Below are 22,726 nucleotides of genomic sequence, written 5' to 3'. Positions count from 1 at the left end.
ACATATTTTGACCGTATAAAGTGTAACGTAGCTGTTTAGTGCTTCGAATCAATGCTTTCTGTCGGTTTTAGCCTGTTTTCTTGGTTTAAGCCTGTTTTGGGATAAAACGGGTTTAAGTGTTGTCTAAACACTCCAAATTCATCTCGAACTCTTACTATTAGTAAAATGCATTTGACTGTCACACATTCTGACCCTAGAAAGAGTAACAAAGCTGTTTACTGCTTTGAATCCATGTTTTCTCGGTGTTAGCCTATTTCGGGACAAAATGGGTATAAGTGGTGTCTAAACACTCCAAATTAAACTCGAACTCTGATAATTAGTTAAATGCATTGGATTGTCACACATTCTGACCGTATAAAGAGTAACATAGCTGTTTACTGCTTCGAATCATTGTTTTCTCGGTTTTAGCCTATTTTCTAGATTTAAGCCTGTTTTGGGATAAAACGGCTTTAAGTGTTGTCTAAACACTCCAAATTCATCTCGAACTCTTACTATTAGTAAAATGCATTTGACTGTCACACATTCGGACCCTAGAAAGAGTAACAAAGCTGTTTACTGCTTTGAATCCATGTTTTCTCGGTGTTAGCATATTTCAGGACAAAATGGGTATAAGTGTTGTCTAAACACTACAAATTAAACTCGAACTCTGATAATTAGTTAAATGCATTGGATTGTTACATATTTTGACCGTATAAAGAGTAACATAGCTGCTTACTGCTTCGAATCAATGTTTTCTCTCGGTTTTAGCCTGTTTTCTTGGTTTAAGCCTGTTTTGGGATAAAACGGGTTTAAGTGTTGTCTAAACACTCCAAATTCATCTTGAACTCTTACTATTAGTAAAATGCATTTGACTGTCACACATTCTAACCCTAGAAAGAGTAACAAAGCTGTTTACTGCTTTGAATCAATGTTTTCTTGGTGTTAGCCTGTTTCGGGACAAAATGTGTATAAGTGGTGTCTAAACACTCCAAATTAAACTCGAACTCTGATAATTAGTTAAATGCATTGGATTGTCACACATTCTGACCCTATAAACAGTAATATAGCTATTTACTGCTACGAATCATTGTTTTCTCGGTTTTAGCCTATTTACTAGATTTAAGCCTGTTTTTGGATAAAACGGGTTTTAGTGTTGTCTAAACACTCCAAATTCATCTCGAACTCTTACTATTAGTAAAATGCATTTGACTGTCACAAATTCTGACCCTAGAAAGAGTAACAAAGCTGTTTACTGCTTTGAATCCATGTTTTCTCGGTGTTAGCATGTTTCGGGACAACATGGGTATAAGTGTTGTCTAAACACTACAAATTAAACTCGAACTCTTATAATTAGTCAAATGCATTGGATTGTTACATATTTTGACCGTATAAAGAGTAACATAGCTGTTTAGTGCTTCAAATCAATGCTTTCTGTCGGTTTTAGCCTGTTTTCTTGGTTTAAGCCTGTTTTGGCATAAAACGGGTTTAAGTGTTGTTTAAACACTCCAAATTCATCTCGAACTCTTACTATTAGTAAAATGCATTTGACTGTCACACATTCTGACCCTAGAAAGAGTAAAAAAGCTGTTTACTGCTTTGAATCCATGTTTTCTCGGTGTTAGCCTGTTTCGGGACAAAATGGGTATAAGAGGTGTCTAAACACTCCAAATTAAACTCGAACTCTGATAATTAGTTAAATGCATTGGATTGTTACATATTTTGACCGTATAAAGATTAACATAGCTGTTTACTGCTTCGAATCATTGTTTTCTCGGTTTTAGCCTATTTTCTAGATTTAAGCCTGTTTTTGGATAAAACGGGTTTAAGTGTTGTCTAAACACTCCAAATTCATCTCGAACTCTTACTATTAGTAAAATGCATTTGACTGTCACACATTCTGACCCTAGAAAGAGTAACGAAGCTGTTTAGTGCTTTGAATCCATGTTTTCTCGGTGTTAGCCTGTTTCGGGACAAAATGGGTATAAGTGGTGTCTAAACACTCCAAATTAAACTCGAACTCTGATAATTAGTTAAATGCATTGGATTGTTACATATTTTGACCGTATAAAGAGTAACATAGCTGCTTACTGCTTCGAATCAATGTTTTCTCTCGGTTTTAGCCTGTTTTCTTGGTTTAAGCCTGTTTTGGGATAAAACGGGTTTAAGTGTTGTCTAAACACTCCAAATTCATCTTGAACTCTTACTATTAGTAAAATGCATTTGACTGTCACACATTCTAACCCTAGAAAGAGTAACAAAGCTGTTTACTGCTTTGAATCAATGTTTTCTTGGTGTTAGCCTGTTTCGGGACAAAATGGGTATAAGTGGTGTCTAAACACTCCAAATTAAATTCGAACTCTGATAATTACTCAAATGCATTGGATTGTCACACATTCTGACCTTATAAACAGTAACATAACTGTTTACTGCTACGAATCATTGTTTTCTCTCGGTTTTAGCCTATTTTCTAGATTTAAGCCTGTTTTAGGATAAAACGGGTTTAAGTGTTGTCTAAACACTCCAAATTCATCTCGAACTCTTACTATTAGTAAAATGCATTTGACTGTCACACATTCGGACCCTAGAAAGAGTAACAAAGCTGTTTACTGCTTTGAATCCATGTTTTCTCGGTGTTAGCATATTTCAGGACAAAATGGGTATAAGTGTTGTCTAAACACTACCAATTAAACTCGAACTCTTATAATTAGTCAAATGCATTGCATTGTTACATATTTTGACCGTATAAAGAGTAACGTAGCTGTTTAGTGCTTCGAATCAATGCTTTCTGTTGGTTTTAGCCTGTTTTCTTGGTTTAAGCCTGTTTTGGGATAAAACGGGTTTAAGTGTTGTCTAAACACTCCAAATTCATCTCGAACTCTTACTATTAGTAAAATGCATTTGACTGTCACACATTCTGACCCTAGAAAGAGTAACGAAGCTGTTTAGTGCTTTGAATCCATGTTTTCTCGGTGTTAGCCTGTTTCGGGACAAAATGGGTATAAGTGGTGTCTAAACACTCCAAATTAAACTCGAACTCTGATAATTAGTTAAATGCATTGGATTGTTACATATTTTGACCGTATAAAGAGTAACATAGCTGTTTAGTGCTTCGAATCAATCTTTTCTCTCGGTTTTAGCCTGTTTTCTTGGTTTAAGCCTGTTTTGGGATAAAACGGGTTTAAGTGTTGTCTAAACACTCCAAATTCATCTCGAACTCTTACTATTAGTAAAATGCATTTGACTGTCACACATTCTGATCCTAGAAAGAGTAACAAAGCTGTTTACTGCTTTGAATCCATGTTTTCTCGGTGTTAGCCTGTTTCGGGACAAAATGGGTATAAGTGGTGTCTAAATGATGTTCATATATTTTACCTTGTTTTCCCTTAGTTTATTCACAACTTTTGCATCTTTTGCTATCCATTTAGGCCATTATTAGGTAGCTTTAGGACTAATCATGCATTAGAGTATAGTTGCATTGCATTTGCATCTTTTCATGCATAAAGAGGTGATTTTGGAGCTTAAGGAGCATGGAAGCAAGAGTAAATTGAAACTGACTTTCTTTGTGGTGTGGTGAAAGAAAGATGTATGGAATGATGATGTATGGAATGAGTAGAAGTCAGGGTGTTTCAATTCCCCTTATGCAGTTGCAATATAAAAGGTGTCAATCCTATCTGAGTGATTGTGAACAATTAAGATGTGCATATGAGTCTAAGTCAAGCCAATTGTAAAGATTGTTTGTCACTAACAATCCTAAAATGAGGTATGAAATGCAGAAAGTAAAAACAACTAGAATAAGATACTAAATGCAAACAGAACAGACAAATTAAAGCTATGATGAAACTAGAACAGAGATAGACACTAAGCTAATTAACTAATGCAAGACAAGTAATGAACAGGAAACTACGTGAATGCAATGGAAATGAAACAGGAATGAAACAAGACAATCACAAATTAAAAACACAAGTTCTGGGGATGAACTCGAGCAGCACTCGACCGAGTGTAGGTCGAGTAGGTGGTCGAGCTAGACTTAAACGTGAAAACAGAGCAACACAAGAAAAACAGAGCAATGCTAAAACTAATCAAACAACAAGCAAGCAATGATATTTAGACTAAGATTTCAATAAACAAAGAAGGCCTTGAGGAGGGATTCATGGGCTGAGCTAATCATTGTGGTTATCTAACTTGGTCAACAAATCTCAAGCAAACATTGCGCTGATCTCTAGACATACTATTCTAATACATGTTTAATCCACTCTCATGGCAAGAAACAATCAAACCTATGCAATTCTAGACTTGTTCTCACAAAGAAAAGAATCTACACAAGCAGGCATTAAGCAATACATCTCAAACCAAACAAGACTTCTAATCTCTTAGCAAGCCTAATGGTAAGCTCTAGATCTAGCCTTATCTATGCTCCTTAGACATTGGTGTGATGCTAAGATGCTTGAAATCAAACCCTACCCTCTCAGATATAGGATCAGCATTAAGATCATCTAGCCTAGAAGAGATCTACAACAATCAAGCTTGACCAAATCAAACAAACCACAAGATCAACCCAGCCTAACCCATCCTCAAGGTCCTAAACAAACTACTCACAAGAACACATGGTGAAATATGTCAAAAACCCAGAAAATAATGAAACTTGCATCATTAGAAAGATGAAACAGAGATCTACAATATTGATGAAGGAATAAAACTCGAAATCTTAATACTTTGAAAGTTATGAAACAAACAAAATATAAGAATCTAGTCTTTCTCTCTCAAACAAGTACAAAATCTAAAAAAATAAAATAAAAGTGCAAAAGGAATAATATCTAAAAAAGGTAAAAACTAGGTTTTAGACTCTCTAAAAAGCTGGACTCTTTTGTGGCTGCAGGTACAAGGGCTTTATATAGAGGGTGAGGTGGAAGCCCTAAAAATACAAAAAGTCAAAGTAGTCAACGGCTCGGTCAACTCGACCAGTGCTCGGTCGAGTGGCTGGTCGAGCTGGCTTCTCTCGTGCGTTCTCCACTCGGTCGAGTCTTCCTCAGCACACGGTCGAGTGGTGGTCGAGTGGTGCGGTCGAGTTGGAATCCGGACCTTGATTCTACAGCCTTAACTCTCTTGTTTACTCCTCAGGATTGCTTCACTTTTCCTCAGCATTGCTTCCATGCTCCTTAAGCTCCAAAATCACCTGTTTATGCATGAAAAGATGCAAATGCAATGCAACTATACTCTAATGCATGATTAGTCCTAAAGCTACACAATAATGGCCTAAATGGATAGCAAAAGATGCAAAAGTTGTGAATAAACTAAGGGAAAACAAGGTAAAATATATGAACATCAACACCCCCAAACTTAGTCTTTGCTTGCCCTCAAGCAAATAATCAAGACAAAAGAAGGTAGGTGAGGTTTGAAAGTGGGATCTCAGCTCCTAAAGCTTGCAAATAGACTATCTAGAATCAATGTCCAAGTTACTAGTACTATGATGCAAGTTGAATGAGCTATACTTAAAGACTTTAGACAAGCATATCACAACCTTCACTGATTTGAGCCTTAGACATCCACATGCATTCAAATCAACCATTTCCTTTAACATTCATTAATCAAGAACATGAATCAATTCTATGTAATGCTTAAACTCATTTGGCTTGGCAGTAAAAGGTTTAGAGACAATGATGGTCTCTTTTTAGAGTAGGGCTTATCAATATCAAGGTTCTCTCATAAAAAATGAATTGAGCTTTAGAAGAATGCTAAAGGTAAGAACACTTAGACACATACAAGAACAAAACCTTGTCTACCCAAAGGCACCCAAAGTGTTTATCCTATCAATCTAAACCCAATTGGTCCTAGTGCTACCCTTTAACTTCTTTTCTTCTTTATCACCCTTTTCTCTTTTGGTTTTAAAGTCTTAGGAGAGGTTTTTTTATTTGATCTTTCTAGTGGAATGGGGGATTCTTACTTATTTGCTATGGTTCTCTTTTCTTCTTATTCTTAAGACATATAAGCATTTTGCTAGACTTCTCTTTCCTTTCTTTCTTTTCTTTAACTAGAACCATCTTTAAACAACCTTATTCTTCCCATTCTTTCACTAGACTTTAAATTTTCTTAAACACATTCCCCTCCTAAAGACTCTAACCTTTTCTTTCTCTTTTTTCCTCTTTTCTTTTCATAATAGCCAAGTCCCAAACCCAACAAGTGAACCACCTAGTCCTATCTAGTTTGAAAAATGCAAACTAGAACTACACAAGGCTTTACTCTTGTCAGTTCAAACCTAACACTTTCTACCAAGCTCAATCCCAAAAATAGGCCTCACACACACAAGAATAAACATGGCTTGAAAGAAGGTTTGGTTTAGGGGTAGGGGAACTGATTCTTAATGAGGAAATCAGCTACTTGGATTAACAAGAGTGGTAAAAAGGAAGAAGATGATCCAAATATGTATGTGGTATCCACGAGTTTAAATCATTGCACACATTGATAATTGAAAGTCAATATTAGGTTCTTATAAATAGGAAATGGTTTCAAATCTCAACATGCTTCAATTTAGACCAAATGCAATGTAGGAATTCAAGGCCTGGTTCAATCTTATTCTAACCACTCAACTAGCATCAAAGTACTATTAACTTGGGCATTGATCCTAGTCTAGTGAATAAACAAGCTAATAAGGGAATACTCATCATAGATCCCTAATGCAAGTACTATACAATCCTACATGAAACATGCTAAACAAGATCCTAATGTGCAGTGCAAGCTACATGAACACTCTTTTTTTTATAAAGATTTTTGCAAAAATTTTCAAATTTTTAGGGTTTTTCTATGCCTTAGATGCTATGCAAGTATTAACATGATTATGCTAAAAATTTGAAATAAGAATCACAAAACACAATGTCAAATGCTATCTCAAACCCTCCCCCAAACTTAAATCACACAGTCCCTGTGTGAAAGAAATTTGATTGAGGATTCAAGATGAAAAACAAAAAACAAAACACAATGTCAAATGCTATGATATCTAAAAGGGAAGGTGATAGTGGTACCTTAGGGATTGTGGAAGTAGTTGTCCACATCCATCTGCATGCTGTCATAGGAGTAGTTGGGGTCTTGTTGGTGACTTGGAGGTGGAGATTGGGGCGGTTCGACGATGGGGATCGACCGGGACTCGGTCGAGTACGTGCTCGAGTGGGGGGGGGGTCGAGCTGGACCACGAGTGTCAAAATGTTGACCTTGCTGCTGGTAGAACTGCTGGTAGAGTGCTGGATCCATGAAGTACTGGGATGGGATGGGAGGGTAACCTTGATATCCTGGATAAGCAGCTGGAGGTGGGAAACCATAGGGTGATCTGGGCTGGAACTCGGCCGAGTGCATTGGGGGTGCTCGGTCGAGTGGGTGCTCGAGTGACCCGGTCGAGTACCTTGAAAAGGGTTGTTCTCGGGTACTTGAGCTTCTCTTCCTCTGATTTGGCTCATACATTGAAGTCCTAGCTGGTTCCACAGGGTTCGCAACTCTAGAAAGTGCTCTAGTTGAGCTACTCCTCCTCAAAGGGCTTGATGGTGTAGGTGAATAATTCCCACTCTTCAACTCAGCAATCTCCTTCTTTAAGCCCTTGATGGACTTAGCCATGTTGGTCACCTTCTTCTTCAGCTTATCAAACCTCTTCCCATGCCATTTGTTCCATTTTTTGCAGAAGGGTTAATCTCTTGGTAGCCTCCCTCACTCCTCTACTATCTCTTGGGTTGGGCTCATAATTCTCAAAGTAAAATTGCTCCTCCCCATCAGCCATTTGCACATCTCCAGCTTCATCAACTCTAAGTTGAACTATCCCATCAAACAAATGCTCCTCAGCTGGCCAAAAGTCAATGTTGGCTCCTTCTTGAATGGTGGTGAGCTCTTGGTTAGGCAAAATCAGTTGCTTTTTCCCAAGTGTTGGAAGTTCAAAGTTGAAAATGTGATTCCCTTGATGCATCTCCTTGGCTAGGATGAGAGTAGAGGTGAGGTAGCTAGAGTCAATCCATCTTGGTGAAACCCTTTCTCCTCTAAGTGGAACCTTAGCAGCTTGAAGGATTGGAGTAATGATGCCTCCAATGGTTAGTGCTCCTCTTGATCCTTTATTCTCCAACTTGCCTACCCAACTTCTCAAGTAAATCATGTGATCAATGAGCATCATTGCTAGGTCAGTCTCCACAGTGCTCCCAAGAATGATGGTGCCATTTCTTGCTTGGAAGATGACTCCATTGAGAGCCAAATCAATCATCTTTAGCTCCCCCTCATTAATATTCCCAGTTTCCCTCCTAGCAAAGAAGGTGTTGGCAAGAGCTTTGTGGAAGTACCTTAGGACTGGGCTCCTTATCCTTGAACTCTTGGAATTGGAGGATGAGTAGTATTTGTTGTCCCCAATGGTTTCCCACACAGCATAGAGCTCTTCTCTTGGAATCATCAAACTCCTATTGCTCCCAACCTCAAAACCAAACACATTGGCTATCTTCTTCATTGAAAGTTCATACCTTTTCCCCTTGATTGTGAAAGCAATGTGACCAGCTCCAAACTCAGCATCCTTCCTTGCATATGTATGCAGCTTGACTGTGGCTAGAAACTCACAACTCTCTTCTTTGTAGCCCTCCATGCAAAGCCCCATAAACTTAGTTAGGTTGCTCTTCTCAAAGAGATACTCCACATCTTCACCAATGGCTAGCTTCTCCATGGTTTCCTTGTGTGGATATCTAGTCCCTAAGAACTCCATTCTCATGAAAGCATCATAGAGTTGCCTCTTTGACAACCCACAGGACTCAGCTTCTCCATCATCCTCTATCTCTTCTTTTTCACTTTCTTCCTCACTCTCATTCTCACTCTCCTCTTGTTCAACCTCAACTGCTGGCCTCTTCCCTTTGGCCTTGTGTCTCCTCATGAACTCATTGAGAGTTGACTCCCTTGGATTTTGAACAGCTTTTCCAGGGAGTTGGTTGGGTTTAGGAGCCGAAGTAGAGGCAATGTTACTCTCCATATACTTCATTCTGGAGTTGAGACCTTCAAACTTCATGTTCAGATCATTATACTGTGATGTGAGCCTTTGATTCAACTCAGCAAACTGCTTGGCTTCCTCAATCTTGCCTTGTGTTTGCCCAATCAACAAATGTTGCATCATTGCTCTTAAGTCTTGTTCCTGCCCTTGGTTAGTCTGAAACCCTGGTGGGGGACACAATTGGGGCGGGAACACTTGGTGTTGTTGCTTGGGGATGTAGTTTTGTTGCTGTTGAGGTTGTTGAGGTGGATAGACTTGGTCTTGAGGGTTGGCCACATTGGTGCTCCTATAAGAGAGATTGTTGTTCTTGAAACCTCCTTGGTTGTAGCCTTTGAATCCTCCCTGGTTCTGCATGTAGCACAACTCAGCAAATTCAGGCTCCCCCTCTTGAACTGGAGCTTCCTCTTCACCAATGAAGTGAATGGACTTGGATTGGCAGAGGAGGATCTTGTCAAGCTTCTCATTGACCATCTTCAAATCCCTCTTATACTTGTCCTCTTGATCAGTTGAGGAGCTCCTTATGGTCCTATCATAGTCCTCATTATAATTGCCATCAGATTGAGCAAGATTCTCAACCAATTCCCATCCTTCTTCCACATTCTTGTTGAGGAAGTTGCCATTAGAGGCTGTGTCAAGAAGCATTCTTATCTTGGGAAGCACTCCTCTATACAAGGTGCTTAGAAGTGACTCATTGCTGAAGCCATGGTGAGGACACTGAGTTTGGAATCCTTTAAACCTCTCCCAAGCTTCACAAAAGCTCTCATTATTCCTTTGAGCAAACCCAGAAATCTCATTCCTCAGCCTAGCAGTCCTTGATTTTGGAGCTTAAGGAGCATGGAAGCAATGCTGAGGAAAAGTGAAGCAATCCTGAGGAGAAAACAAGAGAGTTAAGGCTGTAGAATCAAGGTCCGGAGTCCAACTCGACCGCACCACTCGACCACCACTCGACCGTGTGCTGAGGAGGACTCGACCGAGTGGAGAACGCACGAGAGAAGCCAGCTCGACCAGCCACTCGACCGAGCACTGGTCGAGTTGACCGAGCCGTTGACTACTTTGACTTTTTGTATTTTTAGGGCTTCCACCTCACCCTCTATATAAAGCCCTTGTACCTGCAGCCACAAAAGAGTCCAGCTTTTTAGAGAGTCTAAAACCTAGTTTTTACCTTTTTTAGATATTATTCCTTTTGCACTTTTATTTTATTTTTTTTGATTTTGTACTTGTTTGAGAGAGAAAGACTAGATTCTTATATTTTGTTTGTTTCATAACTTTCAAAGTATTAAGATTTCGAGTTTTATTCCTTCATCAATATTGTAGATCTCTGTTTCATCTTTCTAATGATGCAAGTTTCATTATTTTCTGGGTTTTTGACATATTTCACCATGTGTTCTTGTGAGTAGTTTGTTTAGGACCTTGAGGATGGGTTAGGCTGGGTTGATCTTGTGGTTTGTTTGATTTGGTCAAGCTTGATTGTTGTAGATCTCTTCTAGGCTAGATGATCTTAATGCTGATCCTATATCTGAGAGGGTAGGGTTTGATTTCAAGCATCTTAGCATCACACCAATGTCTAAGGAGCATAGATAAGGCTAGATCTAGAGCTTACCATTAGGCTTGCTAACAGACTAGAAGTCTTATTTGGTTTGAGATGTATTGTTTAATGCCTGCTTGTGTAGATTCTTTTCTTTGTGAGAACAAGTCTAGAACTGCATAGGTTTGATTGTTTCTTGCCATGAGAGTGGATTAAACATGTATTAGAATAGTATGTCTAGAGATCAGCTCAATGTTTACTTGAGATTTGTTGACCAAGTTAGATAACCACAATGATTAGCTCAGCCCATGAATCCCTCCTCAAGGCCTTCTTTGTTTATTGAAATCTTAGTATAAATATCATTGCTTGCTTGTTGTTTGATTAGTTTTAGCATTGCTCTGTTTTTCTTGTGTTGCTCTGTTTTCACGTTTAAGTCTAGCTCGACCACCTACTCGACCTACACTCGGTCGAGTGCTGCTCGAGTTCATCCCCAGAACTTGTGTTTTTAATTTGTGATTGTCTTGTTTCATTCCTGTTTTATTTCCATTGCATTCACGTAGTTTCCTGTTCATTACTTGTCTTGCATTAGTTCATTAGCTTAGTGTCTATCTCTGTTCTAGTTTCATCATAGCTTTAATTTGTCTGTTCTGTTTGCATTTAGTATCTTATTCTAGTTGTTTTTACTTTCTGCATTTCATACCTCATTTTAGGATTGTTAGTGACAAACAATCTTTACAATTGGCTTGACTTAGACTCATATGCACATCTTAATTGTTCACAATCACTCAGATAGGATTGACACCTCTTATATTGCATTTGCATAAGGGGAATTGAAACACCCTGACTTCTATTCATTCCATACATCATCATTCCATACATCTTTCTTTCACCACACCACAAAGAAAGTCAGTTTCAATTTACTCTTGTCAGTTCAAACATATCTCATTCCATACATCATTCTTTCACCACACCACAAAGAAAGTCAGTTTCAATTTGGCGCCGTTGCCCATTTGAGTGTGTTTTGTGACATTTAGGATCATTATTAGTCTAAGATTAAGTTCGTTTTCAACACTTGTGAAGTTACTGAACTGGAATCTTCCTTTGCTTGGCTGTTTTGTGTTTCAGGTACCCACTCGACCAACTACTCGACCACCACTCGACCGAGCAGTGATCGATCACTTGGTCGAGCCAGAAGCCGGATCAAATTAGCCATTACTTCCCAGTCGACTCGACCACCCACTCGAGCCTGCGCTCGACCGTGTACCTGTTCGAGTCCGTAGTAGAGTTTGTTGATGCACACAAGGTCAAAAGGCAAAGATAGTCTTCAACAGGCTATTGACAACATCCACAGGCTACAGAAGGGTTTGAGACATAAGCAAGGAAGAGTAGTTCAACAAAAACAAGGTCAAGACATCATGGAGCAACAAGCTATCCATGAGCAAAGACCAAGGCACATTGGTGCAGGAGATGCACCCAATACCCACAACCAAAGGGCTGGAATTGTGCCACCTTCAGTAGGAAACAATAACTTTGAGATCAAGAGTGGATTGATCTCAATGATACAAGCAAACAAGTTTCATGGGTTGCCAATGGAGGATCCACTAGATCACCTTGATGAGTTTGACAGAATATGTGGACTCACTAAGATCAATGGAGTGAGTGAAGATGGATTCAAATTAAGGCTCTTCCCATTTTCTCTTGGAGACAAAGCTCACCTTTGGGAGAAGACTCTACCTACTGGAGCTATCACCAAATGGGATGCATGCAAGAATGCTTTTCTGGCCAAGTTCTTCTCCAATGCAAGGACTGCTAGGCTGAGGAATTAGATTTCTGGGTTTGCTCAAAGGAATAATGAGAGCTTTTGTAAAGCTTGGGAGAGGTTTAAAGGATTCCAAACTCAGTGTCCTTACCATGGCTTCAGCAATGAGTCACTTCTAAGCACCTTGTATAGAGGAGTGCTTCCCAAGATAAGAATGCTTCTTGACACAGCCTCTAATGGCAACTTCCTCAACAAGAATGTGGAAGAAGGATGGGAATTGGTTGAGAATCTTGCTCAATCTGATGGCAATTATAATGAGGACTATGATAGGACCATAAGGAGCTCCTCAACTGATCAAGAGGACAAGTATAAGAAGGATTTGAAGATGGTCAATGAGAAGCTTGACAAGATCCTCCTCAGCCAATCCAAGTCCATTCACTTCATTGGTGAAGAGGAAGCTCCAGTTCAAGAGTGGGAGCCTGAATTTGCTGAGTTGTGCTACATGCAGAACCAGGGAGGATTCAAAGGCTACAACCAAGGAGGTTTCAAGAACAACAATCTCTCTTATAGGAGCACCAATGTGGCCAACCCTCAAGACCAAGTCTATCCACCTCAACAACCTCAACAACAACAAGACTACATCCCCAAGCAACAACACCAAGTGTTCCCGCCCCAATTGTGTCCCCCACCAGGGTTTCAGACTAACCAAGGGCAGGAACAAGACTTAAGAGCAATGATGCAACAGTTGTTGATTGGACAAACACAAGGCAAGATTGAGGAAGCCAAGCAGTTTGCTGAGTTGAATCAAAGGCTCACATCACAGTATAATGATCTGAACATGAAGTTTGAAGGTCTCAACTCCAGAATGAAGTATATGGAGAGTAACATTGCCTCTACTTCGGCTCCTAAACCCAACCAACTCCCTAGAAAAGCTGTTCAAAATCCAAGGGATTTCACTGCAAAAGCCATTCATATCTCTGATGAGGAAGTCACTGAGGACAGTGAAGTCCAAGTTTGGGGGAATTCATTAGTTACTGAAGCCCCAAGTGACGTTTGTGCAAAGCAACTGGAGTCCGTTATTGCACTCGACCAAGTACTCGAACAGCCACTCGATCGAGTGCATTCTCGAGTGGTCAATCGAGTTGCAGACTCAGAAGTTGTCAAGCCTGCTAAGTACATTCCTCCTGCTTACAAGCCACCTCTTCCATTCCCAGGACATTTCAAAGCACAAAAGATTAAGGAGCTTAGGGAAATCATTGAGAGAAAGGAGATGATGGCTAAGCAACAAGAAGAAGAGAGGGTTTTAAAGGAAGAAGCTGTGGTTGAGGAAGTGTTGGCCATACAAGAGATCATCATTGCTTACCAAGAAGAAGAGAGAGGACCTGCCTTGGAACAGTATGATCCATATCCTCTCTACAAAGACTTTTTGCTTGATTTGTCAAAGAAGAAGGCTGAAGCTCAAGATGAGAAGGATCTTGAGGACCTTGGAGGAGTTATCATTCCAATCAAGCTTAAGGATCCAGGTCCATTCTATCTGCCTTGCACACTTAGCTATCTTCACTACAACCAATGCCTTTGTGATTTGGGAGCTTCAACAAGTGTGATGCCATACTCCATAGCACAAAAGCTTGGGAGAACTAATTTCAAGTCCACCAACCTTCATATATGTTTAGCTGATGGGTCAAACAAAGAGATAGTTGGAAGGTTGGAGAATGTCCCAGTCAAGATAGGGAAGGCAAGGGTTCACACTGATTTTGTGGTGTTGGAGATGGACAAGGAACCTGAAGATCCAATCATTCTTGGAAGGCCATTCCTAGCCACTGTTGGAGCAGTTATTGATGTCAAAGAGGGTCTTGTGACCTTGAACATTGCTGAAGATATAGCCATGAAGTTTAACATCTATAACCCAACCAACCTTCCTACCATTGATGATCAACCTTTTACTATCAAGGACAAAGGAGGTCAAGAAGGTTCAAGTGGTGAAGCAACTCCAAAGGCTAAGCTCTCCTTTCAAGATGATTCTGTGGAAAAGCTTAAGAGGTCAGTTCAAGAGTTGACTAGTATGGTTGAGGATCTTCAAGTTAAGCTGAACAAGAGGTCCTTAAGGAAGGCAAGACCAAGGCTCAAAATCAAGAAGAAACATGGTTTGTGTCTTAAGGGTGAGGTGATCAAGGATCAACTTCACAGTGATCAAGAGGTTCCAGGGAGGATTTCATCACCTCCTTGGTATCTAAACCAAGTCTAAAAAGGACACCAAAGTCAAGCTTAGTGACTTTAAACAAACTCTCTAGGGAGGAAGTCCCTAAGGTATCCTTTGTAAATATGGTTTTTTTCCTTGTAGTTTTGATGTGTTTTCTTTTATATTTGTGTTGGACAGGCCTTTATGTGAGAATGTAGTTGGGTAAGGAGGGAATTTCACTTGGAGAAGGAGACTCGCAAGCCCACTCGACCTACCCACAGGAGGTACTCGACCGAACTGGAAAGGAATTGAGGCCCATTTGATCTTCAATTCGCTAGAACGATCAAGTGGAGGGAAGAACAAGAAGAAAAATTTTGAAATTTCAAAGTTTGGTCAAGGTGCTCGACCGTGTACAGTCGAGTGTGGGGTCGAGTGGCAGCAAAAAGCAGGTCAAAGATTCCCATTTCAAATTTGAATGGTATGGACGCTCCACCCTTGTCTCTTTGTCCCCTTAGCTTCTTTATATAGGCTTTGCACGAAATTATACCTCTCACATTCTCTCATTTGCTCAAAACCATTGAATTCAAGTTTTAAAGTCTCTCTCATAGCTTATCTTTTGCTCAAGCTTAGTTCTTTCAAGTTTTTGGTTCACTAACCTATTAACTTTGAGCTTTGAGTCTATTCCCTTCAGTTCTATTTGAAAAATGTCTTCAAGAATCACTAGGAAGTCTCAACAAACCGCTGCAACCTCCATGGAGCGTCATGATGCTAGCCTTGAATCAAGAGGAGAAGCTGGAAGGGCCACTCAATGCCCCACTCGATCATGCACTCGACCGAGTGGTGGTTCGAGCAGCCGGTCGAGCCAGATGCCGTGTCCAAGGAGAGAGAGAGTTGAGGAAGATCCTGAGAGGACTGAAAGTGAGGAGGAAAGGGAGTCAACTCTCAATGAGTTCATGAGGAGACACAAGGCCAAAGGGAAGATGCCAGCAGTTGAGGTTGAACAAGAGGAGAGTGAGAATGAGAGTGAGGAAGAAAGTGAAAAAGAAGAGATAGAGGATGATGGAGAAGCTGAGTCCTGTGGGTTGTCAAAGAGGCAACTCTATGATGCTTTCATGAGAATGGAGTTCTTAGGGACTAGATATCCACACAAGGAAACAATGGAGAAGCTAGCCATTGGTGAAGATGTGGAGTATTTCTTTGAGAAGAGCAACCTAACTAAGTTTATGGGGCTTTGCATGGAGGGCTACAAAGAAGAGAGTTGTGAGTTTCTAGCCACAGTCAAGCTGCATACATATGCAAGGAAGGATGCTGAGTTTGGAGCTGGTCACATTGCTTTCACAATCAAGGGGAAAAGGTATGAACTTTCAATGAAGAAGATAGCCAATGTGTTTGGTTTTGAGGTTGGGAGCAATAGGAGTTTGATGATTCCAAGAGAAGAGCTCTATGCTGTGTGGGAAACCATTGGGGACAACAAATACTACTCATCCTCCAATTCCAAGAGTTCAAGGATAAGGAGCCCAGTCCTAAGGTACTTCCACAAAGCTCTTGCCAACACCTTCTTTGCTAGGAGGGAAACTGGGAATATTAATGAGGGGGAGCTAAAGATGATTGATTTGGCTCTCAATGGAGTCATCTTCCAAGCAAGAAATGGCACCATCATTCTTGGGAGCACTGTTGAGACTGACCTAGCAATGATGCTCATTGATCACATGATTTACTTGAGAAGTTGGGTAGGCAAGTTGGAGAATAAAGGATCAAGAGGAGCACTAACCATTGGAGGCATCATTACTCCAATCCTTCAAGCTGCTAAGGTTCCACTTAGAGGAGAAAGGGTTTCACCAAGATGGATTGACTCTAGCTACCTCACCTCTACTCTCATCCTATCCAAGGAGATGCATCAAGGGAATCACATTTTCAACTTTGAACTTCCAACACTTGGGAAAAAGCAACCGATTTTGCCTAACCAAGAGCTCACCACCATTCAAGAAGGAGCCAACATTGACTTTTGGCCAGCTGAGGAGCATTTGTTTGATGGGATAGTTCAACTTAGAGTTGATGAAGCTGGAGATGTGCAAATGGCTGATGGGGAGGAGCAATTTTACTTTGAGGATTATGAGCCCAACCCAAGAGATAGTAGAGGAGTGAGGGAGGCTACCAAGAGATTAACCCTTCTGCAAAAATGGAACAAATGGCATGGGAAGAGGTTTGATAAGCTGAAGAAGAAGGTGACCAACATGGCTAAGTCCATCAAGGGCTTAAAGAAGGAGATTGCTGAGTTGAAGAGTGGGAATTATTCACCTACACCATCAAGCCCTTTGAGGAGGAGTAGCTCAACTAGAGAACTTTCTAGAGTTGCGAACCCTGTGGAACCAGCTAGGGCTTCAATGTATGAGCCAAATCAGAGGAAGAGGAGCTCAAGTACCCGAGAACAACCCTTTTCAAGGTACTCGACCGGGTCACTCGAGCACCCACTCGACGGAGCACCCCCAATGCACTCGGCCGAGTTCCAGCCCAGATCACTCTATGGTTTCCCACCTCCAGCTGCTTATCCAGGATATCAAGGTTACCCTCCCATCCCATCCCAGTACTTCATGGATCCAGCACTCTACCAGCAGTTCTACCAGCAGCAAGGTCAACATTTTGACACTCGTGGTCCAGCTCGACCCTCCCACTCGAGCACGTACTCGACCGAGTCCCGGTCGATCCCCATCGTCGAGCTGCCCCAATCTCCACCTCCAAGTCACCAACAAGACCCCAACTACTCCTATGACAGCATGCAGATGGATGTGGACAACTACTTCCACAATCCCTAAGGTACCACTATCACCTTCCCTTTTAGATATCATAGCATTTGACATTGTGTTTTGTTTTTTGTTTTTCATCTTGAATCCTCAATCAAATTTCTTTCACACAGGGACTGTGTGATTTAAGTTTGGGGGAGGGTTTGAGATAGCATTTGACATTGTGTTTTGTGATTCTTATTTCAAATTTTTAGCATAATCATGTTAATACTTGCATAGCATCTAAGGCATAGAAAAACCCTAAAAATTTGAAAATTTTTGCAAAAATCTTTATAAAAAAAAGAGAGTTCATGTAGCTTGCACTGCACATTAGGATCTTGTTTAGCATGTTTCATGTAGGATTGTATAGTACTTGCATTAGGGATCTATGATGAGTATTCCCTTATTAGCTTGTTTATTCACTAGACTAGGATCAATGCCCAAGTTAATAGTACTTTGATGCTAGTTGAGTGGTTAGAATAAGATTGAACCAGGCCTTGAATTCCTACATTGCATTTGGTCTAAATTGAAGCATGTTGAGATTTGAAACCATTTCCTATTTATAAGAACCTAATATTGACTTTCAATTATCAATGTGTGCAATGATTTAAACTCGTGGATACCACATACATATTTGGATCATCTTCTTCCTTTTTACCACTCTTGTTAATCCAAGTAGCTGATTTCCTCATTAAGAATCAGTTCCCCTACCCCTAAACCAAACCTTCTTTCAAGCCATGTTTATTCTTGTGTGTGTGAGGCCTATTTTTGGGATTGAGCTTGGTAGAAAGTGTTAGGTTTGAACTGACAAGAGTAAAGCCTTGTGTAGTTCTAGTTTGCATTTTTCAAACTAGATAGGACTAGGTGGTTCACTTGTTGGGTTTGGGACTTGGCTATTATGAAAAGAAAAGAGGAAAAAAGAGAAAGAAAAGGTTAGAGTCTTTAGGAGGGGAATGTGTTTAAGAAAATTTAAAGTCTAGTGAAAGAATGGGAAGAATAAGGTTGTTTAAAGATGGTTCTAGTTAAAGAAAAGAAAGAAAGGAAAGAGAAGTCTAGCAAAATGCTTATATGTCTTAAGAATAAGAAGAAAAGAGAACCATAGCAAATAAGTAAGAATCCCCCATTCCACTAGAAAGATCAAATAAGAAACCTCTCCTAAGACTTTAAAACCAAAAGAGAAAAGGGTGATAAAGAAGAAAAGAAGTTAAAGGGTAGCACTAGGACCAATTGGGTTTAGATTGATAGGATAAACACTTTGGGTGCCTTTGGGTAGACAAGGTTTTGTTCTTGTATGTGTCTAAGTGTTCTTACCTTTAGCATTCTTCTAAAGCTCAATTCATTTTTTATGAGAGAACCTTGATATTGATAAGCCCTACTCTAAAAAGAGACCATCATTGTCTCTAAACCTTTTACTGCCAAGCCAAATGAGTTTAAGCATTACATAGAATTGATTCATGTTCTTGATTAATGAATGTTAAAGGAAATGGTTGATTTGAATGCATGTGGATGTCTAAGGCTCAAATCAGTGAAGGTTGTGATATGCTTGTCTAAAGTCTTTAAGTATAGCTCATTCAACTTGCATCATAGTACTAGTAACTTGGACATTGATTCTAGATAGTCTATTTGCAAGCTTTAGGAGCTGAGATCCCACTTTCAAACCTCACCTACCTTCTTTTGTCTTGATTATTTGCTTGAGGGCAAGCAAAGACTAAGTTTGGGGGTGTTGATGTTCATATATTTTACCTTGTTTTCCCTTAGTTTATTCACAACTTTTGCATCTTTTGCTATCCATTTAGGCCATTATTGTGTAGCTTTAGGACTAATCATGCATTAGAGTATAGTTGCATTGCATTTGCATCTTTTCATGCATAAACAGGTGATTTTGGAGCTTAAGGAGCATGGAAGCAATGCTGAGGAAAAGTGAAGCAATCCTGAGGAGTAAACAAGAGAGTTAAGGCTGTAGAATCAAGGTCCGGATTCCAACTCGACCGCACCACTCGACCACCACTCGACCGTGTGCTGAGGAAGACTCGACCGAGTGGAGAACGCACGAGAGAAGCCAGCTCGACCAGCCACTCGACCGAGCACTGGTCGAGTTGACCGAGCCGTTGACTACTTTGACTTTTTGTATTTTTAGGGCTTCCACCTCACCCTCTATATAAAGCCCTTGTACCTGCAGCCACAAAAGAGTCCAGCTTTTTAGAGAGTCTAAAACCTAGTTTTTACCTTTTTTAGATATTATTCCTTTTGCACTTTTATTTTATTTTTTTAGATTTTGTACTTGTTTGAGAGAGAAAGACTAGATTCTTATATTTTGTTTGTTTCATAACTTTCAAAGTATTAAGATTTCGAGTTTTATTCCTTCATCAATATTGTAGATCTCTTTTTCATCTTTCTAATGATGCAAGTTTCATTATTTTCTGGGTTTTTGACATATTTCACCATGTGTTCTTGTGAGTAGTTTGTTTAGGACCTTGAGGATGGGTTTGGCTGGGTTGATCTTGTGGTTTGTTTGATTTGGTCAAGCTTGATTGTTGTAGATCTCTTCTAGGCTAGATGATCTTAATGCTGATCCTATATCTGAGAGGGTAGGGTTTGATTTCAAGCATCTTAGCATCACACCAATGTCTAAGGAGCATATATAACGCTAGATCTAGAGCTTACCATTAGGCTTGCTAAGAGATTAGAAGTCTTGTTTGGTTTGAGATGTATTGCTTAATGCCTGCTTGTGTAGATTCTTTTCTTTGTGAGAACAAGTCTAGAATTGCATAGGTTTGATTGTTTCTTGCCATGAGAGTGGATTAAACATGTATTAGAATAGTATGTCTAGAGATCAGCTCAATGTTTCCTTGAGATTTTAGCCTGTTTGTTTATTGAAATCTTAGTCTAAATATCATTGCTTGCTTGTTGTTTGATTAGTTTTAGCATTGCTCTGTTTTTCTTGTGTTGCTCTGTTTTCACGTTTAAGTCTAGCTCGACCACCTACTCGACCTACACTCGGTCGAGTGCTGCTCGAGTTCATCCCCAGAACTTGTGTTTTTAATTTGTGATTGTCTTGTTTCATTCATGTTTCATTTCCATTGTATTCACGTAGTTTCCTGTTCATTACTTGTCTTGCATTAGTTCATTAGCTTAGTGTCTATCTCTGTTCTAGTTTCATTATAGCTTTAATTTGTCTGTTCTGTTTGCATTTAGTATCTTGTTCTAGTTGTTTTTACTTTCTGCATTTCATATCTCATTTTAGGATTGTTAGTGACAAACAATCTTTACAATTGGCTTGACTTAGACTCATATGCACATCTTAATTGTTCACAATCACTCAGATAGGATTGACACCTCTTATACTGCAACTGCATAAGGGGAATTGAAACACCCTGACTTCTATTCATTCCATACATCATCATTCCATACATCATCATTCCATACATCATGCATTGGATTGCTACATATTTTGACCCTATAAAGAGTAACGTAGCTGTTTACTGCTTCGAATCAATGTTTTCTCTCGGTTTTAGCCTATTTTCTTGGTTTAAGCCTGTTTTGGAATAAAAGGGGTTTAAGTGTTGTCTAAACACTCCAAATTCATCTCGAACTCTTACTATTAGTAAAATGCATTTCACTGTCACACATTCTAACCCTAGAAATAATAACAAAGCTGTTTACTGCTTTGAATCAATGTTTTCTTGGGGTTAGCCTGTTTCGGGACAAAATGGGTATAAGTGGTGTCTAAACACTCCAAATTAAATTCGAACTCTGATAATTACTCAAATGCATTGGATTGTCACACATTCTGACCCTATAAACAGTAACATAGCTGTTTACTGCTACGAATCAATGTTTTCTCTCGGTTTTAGCCTATTTTCTAGATTTAAGCCTGTTTTTGGATAAAACGGGTTTAAGTGTTGTCTAAACACTCCAAATTCATCTCGAACTCTTACTATTAGTAAAATGCATTTGACTGTCACACATTCTGACCCTAGAAAGAGTAACAAAGCTGTTTACTGCTTTGAATCCATGTTTTCTAGGTGTTAGCATGTTTCGGGACAAAATGGGTATAAGTGTTGTCTAAACACTCCAAATTAAACTCGAACTCTTATAATTAGTCAAATGCATTGGATTGTTACATATTTTGACCGTATAAAGAGTAACATAGCTGTTTAGTGCTTCGAATCAATGTTTTCTCTCGGTTTTAGCCTGTTTTCTTGGTTTAAGCCTGTTTTGGGATAAAACGGGTTTAAGTGTTGTCTAAACACTCCAAATTCATCTCGAACTCTTACTATTAGTAAAATGCATTTGACTGTCACACATTCTGACCCTAGAAAGAGTAACAAAGCTGTTTACTGCTTTGAATCAATGTTTTCTCGGTGTTAGCCTGTTTCGGGACAAAATGGGTATAAGTGGTGTCTAAACACTCCAAATTAAACTCGAACTCTGATAATTAGTCAAATGCATTGGATTGTTACATATTTTGACCGTATAAAGAGTAACATAGCTGTTTACGTCTTCCAATCAATGTTTTCTCTCGGTATTAGCCTGTTTTCTAGATTTAAGCCTGTTTTGGATAAAACGGGTTTAAGTGTTCTCTAAACACTCCAAACTCAACTCGAAATCTTACTATTAGTAAAATGCATTTGACTGTCACACATTCTAACCCTAGAAATAATAACAAAGCTGTTTACTGCTTTGAATCAATGTTTTCTTGGGGTTAGTCTGTTTCGGGACAAAATGGGTATAAGTGGTGTCTAAACACTCCAAATTAAACTCGATCTCTTATAATTAGTCAAATGAATTGGATTGTTACATATTTTGACCGTATAAAGAGTAACATAACTGTTTAGTGCTTCGAATCAATGTTTTCTCTTGGTTTTAGCCTGTTTTCTTGGTTTAAGCTTGTTTTTGGACAAAACGGGTTTAAGTGTTGTCTAAACACTCCAAATTCATCTCGAACTCTTACTATTAGTAAAATGCATTTGACTGTCACACATTCTGACCCTAGAAAGAGTAACAAAGCTGTTTACTGCTTTGAATCCATGTTTTCTCGGTGTTAGCCTGTTTTGGGACAAAATGGGTATAAGTGGTGTCTAAACACTCCAAATTAAACTCGAACTCTGATAATTAGTCAAATGCATTGGATTGTTACATATTTTGACCGTATAAAGAGTAACGTAGCTGTTTACTGCTTCGAATCAATGTTTTCTCTCGGTTTTAGCTTGTTTTCTATGTTTAAGCCTGTTTTGGGATAAAACGTGTTTAAGTGTTGTCTAAACACTCCAAATTCATCTCGAACTTTTGCTATTAGTAAAATGCATTTGACTGTCACACATTCTGACCCTAGAAAGAGTAACGAAGCTGTTTACTGCTTTGAATCAATGTTTTCTCGGTGTTAGCCTGTTTCGGGACAATATGGGTATAAGTGGTGTCTAAACACTCCAAATTAAACTCGAACTTTGATAATTAGTTAAATGCATTGGATTGTTACATATTTTGACCGTATAAAGAGTAACATAGC

At 39.4% G+C, this 22,726-nt stretch overlaps 2 non-coding genes across 2 annotated transcripts; one reads left to right on the top strand and one right to left on the bottom strand.

The window, feature by feature from the left end:
* The first annotated feature begins 9,671 nt into the window (after positions 1–9,671).
* Positions 9,672–9,778, top strand: LOC147942423 (small nucleolar RNA R71). The gene has a single exon (XR_015560501.1). It is a non-coding gene; the product is annotated as a small nucleolar RNA R71 (small nucleolar RNA).
* Positions 9,779–12,310: 2,532 nt separating this feature from the next.
* On the bottom strand, positions 12,311–12,417 carry LOC147942422 (small nucleolar RNA R71). Its single transcript, XR_015560541.1, has one exon. It is a non-coding gene; the product is annotated as a small nucleolar RNA R71 (small nucleolar RNA).
* Between the last annotated feature and the right edge of the window lie 10,309 nt (positions 12,418–22,726).

The sequence above is a fragment of the Camelina sativa genome, chromosome 6 (genome assembly GCF_030686135.1).
Source record: "Camelina sativa cultivar CO46 ecotype springtype chromosome 6, ASM3068613v1".
Lineage (NCBI taxonomy): Eukaryota > Viridiplantae > Streptophyta > Magnoliopsida > Brassicales > Brassicaceae > Camelina > Camelina sativa.
The sequence above is the reverse complement of the archived record's forward strand: the minus strand, read 5'-3'. Positions and strand labels throughout refer to the sequence as shown.